Source organism: Sinocyclocheilus anshuiensis, unplaced genomic scaffold (assembly GCF_001515605.1).
Source record: "Sinocyclocheilus anshuiensis isolate Anshui unplaced genomic scaffold, SAMN03320099.WGS_v1.1 scaffold1453, whole genome shotgun sequence".
Classification (NCBI taxonomy): Eukaryota; Metazoa; Chordata; class Actinopteri; order Cypriniformes; family Cyprinidae; genus Sinocyclocheilus; species Sinocyclocheilus anshuiensis.
In genome coordinates this window covers 311,651-316,805 of record NW_015549558.1, presented here as the reverse complement: position 1 = coordinate 316,805, position 5,155 = coordinate 311,651, and the positions used below count along the sequence as shown (strand labels likewise).

The following is a 5,155-nucleotide window of genomic DNA, read 5'->3' as shown; positions in this document are numbered from 1 at the left end:
ATTTTAAAACAAGCCCCAAATCAAATAAATAAGTAACACAAATAAATAAATCTCTTCATATAAACAAACTAAGGCTTTGTCTGTGCTCTTTCCATTTAAAATTAGAGGCAACCACTGCATTTTAATCATGATCCAAACAAATATGCTGCATACATGCATCATGAGCAGTTTTTAAACTAAATTAGATTGTATAATTTCGAAATTTGAAGCAAAAACAATGTTTTGACTTCAATTTTGTGAAATTATGCATAAAAAAATATCTGCATGAAACAAACAGCAGACGAGCTGAATGAGACGCAGATTCACTCTCTGCCAGCAGGTGGCGCTTAAAACGTTTCCTTGGTTTCCGCTGTAAACAAAGCAGCGCTGCACTTATGAACTTTAATATGCATTATACAGAGGCAAGACGAAAAGAAAAAATACCATCTAAACTTTTCTAAAGACAGTAAGTTCCCTTCAGACATACATTCATATAAACTCCTACACCTAACTGAATCGCGATTTGTTTAGCATCTCAACCGATTTGAATCGTCACATATTTAAATCGATTTTCAACCGGCTCGCGGTTAATCGTTACATCCCTAGGGGTGAGTGTACTCTCAGTCGCAGTGCCATGGGGAGGAGGCCAGATTCAATCTCTCACGTGCTGGAGGGAAACACGGCCCTCTGGGTAGGGTGGAGGGCTGGCTGGACTAGTGCTGTTTATCTTGGGAGGGCAGTTTCTAGGGAGAGGCTTGAAAGAGCCAACTCACATTCCTCAGGAAAAAAAATGGAGATTTAGAAGAGTGCATGAGGAAAAGAGAAAAGCTAGGTCACATTTTAATGTCCAGAAGTGGGGAAGCTATATTTAGTAAAAGCATGTGGGTGGTTGATGTGGCAAACTTCTTATGGGTCAAAAGCATCATCAGAGATAAAAAAATAAGACTAGATTTATTAGTTGAGTGTGCCAGAATTTCATATTTCTGGAATTTCAGTGCTCATATTATGTGACTGTCATGATGTTTTCCTCTGAATAAAATAAAATATTTACATTAATTCATTTAGCAGATGCTTTTATCCAGGTTAATTTACAAATGAGGAACATCTCAAGCACTTTATTATAAAAGTCAACAATACAGTAATCAGGTATACATTAGAAATTTAGCTTAAAATATTCAAACATTTGTTGATTAGCAACCATTTAAGTCATAATAAACTTAATACAGGGGTTGGTTAAATAGACTCTGTCAGAGAAATGAGTCACACGGTGTGTCACTATAATAAAAGTTTCAAACTCTGTTAGAGATGTTTGTGGTAAAACTTTTTTTGCTCATTGGAGAGGAAAAATTGTTAAGGACATTGGTTCAAGATGTCTATATTTTATGAAATCTGCTTTACAGTGAACATTTAATAAAACAGTCATTTTAACTTTATATCTTTCAGTACTATTACACCTAAAAACATCATGTGTAATTGGGAATGCCAAGACAATTCTAGCTGATTTCAATTAGGCCACAGATTGAGGAAACTGCAGCTGCAAAACTGTGTGTGTGTGTGTCCCATTATCAACCCATCAGCTACTGAGAAATCACACAATAAACAAGACCTATTATATATTGATGCCTATTCAAACATTTCACAGATTTTTTTCCCCTAAATGAATCATCAACTGTTATTAATTCTTTAAAAACTATCAAGCATTTTAGAGTTTTAGGAAAGTTTGAGATCACTCAATATCTCAGATTCTCTCTCTAATCTTCTCCACTCTGTTGAGCATAGGATCATTTTATCCGCTGGAGCCTTGAGGCTGTCAAATATCACAGAGAGAGACTGTGGCGCTTCACATGGTTTGCAAACTAACTGGCTTAGGACCTAGTGGCTAGTCTGTGGTTGAGGGTATGTGTGTGTGTGGTTTGAGAAAACAGACTTTGCTCTGGAGGAGACAAAGAATATGCAGACTACAGATTAATCTTTACTAAACAGTAACAGTACCCCCGTTGGCTATCTCTGCTGATAGACCTCCACTCGCCGCTGACAGTCCTAAATTGGAATTTGACTTACGGCACATCCTGAAAATCCACAAAGCACAACCAGAGAAGACAGAGGAGACCAGTAAAGTCATGGACTCAGATTGTGTTATGACATCCAGACTGATCCCACATTTCACAACACTGTGGAGAATGATTTCCACAAAACTGACATCAGCACTAATACTCAACCAAAGAGTGCACAATCTTTTTGCCATGTGGCTTGCGGTGGGCCTTTACTTTATTCAAATACATCTTAGGCCTGTTTAGACTTCATTTTCCACATCTAGCGTACAATTGAGCACACAAGCTCTTCAAAGTATATGCATTCCCAGTGTACTCACTAAGGAAGAAAAATGCAGACAGTCATAAAAATGGAATTTACTGTATAAATGAATGTTTTATGCCTTAATTTGATTACCCATCATTTTTGATAATTAATTTGTATTACATCATAATCCAGAAAAATTAAAACAGACAAACAGAATTTCTAAAAAAAAACAAAAACATTAAATACAGCATTATTGTAGTATTATAGTATTATTGTAAAATGTTTTTATAAATAATTAAATTATTATAAAAATGTAATTAAACCATTAAAATGGGAAACATGGAATTTAGGAAAAATAAAGCAGAATTTGGAGAAAACTAAAATGCGGCCTTAATGTAATTTGTGTTAAGCTTTTAATAAATTGTTATAACATCTAAAATAAACACTTCAGTCATTATACCACAAAGAAAAGGGGCACAGGTGCCAGAATACATAGACATGACATAATAGCTGTTAATTTTTGTTTGAATACTTCAGGCCTTATTGTGTACAGAAAGGTCAACGAGATGCAATTGCCTATTTAGACAGACACTGAATGATAATGCTCAGGCTATCAACTAACAGGGAATAACAAAAATATACCCTAAACCCATTTCAGTTTCCTTTGCAGTGGAATCAGGTCAGAACAACATAAAAAGTAGTAGTAGTCTATATGTGTACAGTAAAACAAAACTGCCAAGCTGTCTTGTTATATGATCAGTTTCACTTGGATTGGTGACTAAAGATATCCGATATCCTATATGTGCAGACATCCAAAATCACAGGTCTATTTTAAGCATTAGAGGAATCTAGTACTTTAGCAGCCAAATAACCACACACTTATTAGTATACTTTCCTGTATTGCATCAAAAAATTATCCCACTGACAGCTGGGATTCAATAACATGGGAAACTGTCTGAAAGGTTAAAGGGAAAACCCCCCAAAACATCTCAATAAAGGAACTTCCTTATAAACAAAATAGTTTCCTTATTAACAAAATACGCTCTATCCACCCACTTAAATATAAAAATAGTGCAAAAGACACAGTGCCGTGAAACAGATAGGAAGCACCTGTCACTTCACACTTCTGTGCAGCTATTTAGTTACTTCAGTGAGCAGTGTTGCAGTCGAGGACAAATCCCTCACAGAGAATGTGTGCGGTAAACCTTCACTCCAGGACTTGCCCTTGGGCTCCACTTAACAAGACTGCACATTAATTTTCAAAGCGACAACCTGCAGTAAAAGTGCTCACTCATAACCCAGAACTGATTAGAGATGGGCAGGCTGACTCACTGCCGCGAATCGGTTCTTTCGAACAATTCATTTTCAAAGCAAAAGATTCATGGAATTACGTCATCACGCAGTGGCAAATTAACGTTCTCAAAAATTATGCCATCAATGTATCATTCCGCTCATAAAAACATAGTTATCAAGAACACATATATCATCTGCGTTTACATTGAACAATATAAAAAAATCATTTACATCACCTGGAATCATTCAGACCATCTGTGAACCGCTTCAAAAGATTCGCTAAAACTAAATTCCTCAGATAACGTTACATATCGTACTAACTGAATGTGCTCAATAATGATTTTAAAAAACAACATGTGAGTGATGACATTTCGATCGTTGCACGCGTCGTTTATTTTATTACTTTGACATTAAGTGAAATATCCATTAAACTAGATTTTAAAAATTTGAATGTATTTTCCGCATTTACACTTGATCTGATGCTATCGTTTTTGGTTTCGAATAATTCAAAATCTGATAATCATTTGATTATCATAAACTGTCATTGAGTCTTCATTTTTAGCACTTACCTGCAGCGTTTCCAAAGCAGACCCCGAACGGTTAAGAATCAAACTAGAATGTACCATATGAATTTAGTTAATAGCTGAAGTGTCTTTGAGACAAAAATGAGTGTAGCTATATTTTCACGAGCACGATTGAATTTCTGCGGGGAATATACCATTATTAGACCATACCATATGAGGTTGCAGTGTTATTGTGTTATAAAAAAAATAGGACGTCGACGGTAGCACATGCTTCAATTTAACACACAAACATATGCATGTTATTTATTAATATGTTCTTACAATAAAACAAAATACAGTTTAGGACAAGAAAGCGGGTTTGTGTGTTTGCACACGGCGTGAACACCCCTAATACTGCGAATAATAGTATGAGCCGAATCCCGCCATTGGTCGCTTCCCAGTTTGGAAAACGCAGGAAAGTTTCCAAGGTAACCGCCCCTCAATGTGTTACGTATTACGTAATTGTTTTGCCTCCCTAAAAACCCAGTACGTTCAAATTCAAATGTAGTACCTACTCAAGCAGTATTAACAGTATTATATATATTAACTGATAATAAACCTGGGTAAAAATCAATACTGTAAACCTCAAATCATTTGGTTTAAAATCATTGTCAGCAATGCTAAAAACATGGTAAACTGTAAGGAGAAAAGGCTTTGCAAGCTGAAACAAAAGAAAAGAAAAGAGGAAGGTACTTTAGAAAACTAAAACTAAAAGTGTTTGATTTAAACTCGGGCCTAGATCATTTTTTGCAGCTCAGTAGGACAAGAGCATATGGAGGACCAAACCTGCAGAAATTAAAAATAAATACATACATATATAGATAAATAAAATAACAGGAAAATAAAGAAATAAATAAATGACTCGATAAAAACAAATATAGTTCATTTGTATTAAAATTTAACGCTGAATTTATTTTTATTGTATATTTATTTTTATTGTTTATTTATTTAATGTATTTATTTTTATTCTTTTTAACTTTTATTTACTTATTCTCTCATTTATTTTTATATTAATTTAATTT

The 5,155-nt window shown here is 34.7% G+C and overlaps 1 protein-coding gene across 1 annotated transcript in view; it reads right to left on the bottom strand.

Moving 5' to 3' along the window:
* The window catches only part of LOC107657022 (protein FAM110B-like), a 21,033-nt gene extending 16,782 nt beyond the window's left edge, over positions 1-4,251 (bottom strand). Inside the window, exon 1 of the mRNA XM_016445006.1 lies at positions 4,140-4,251. The gene's annotated coding sequence lies outside the window, so the exon portion shown is untranslated. The remainder of the gene's footprint in view (positions 1-4,139) is intronic.
* Positions 4,252-5,155: the final 904 nt, after the last annotated feature.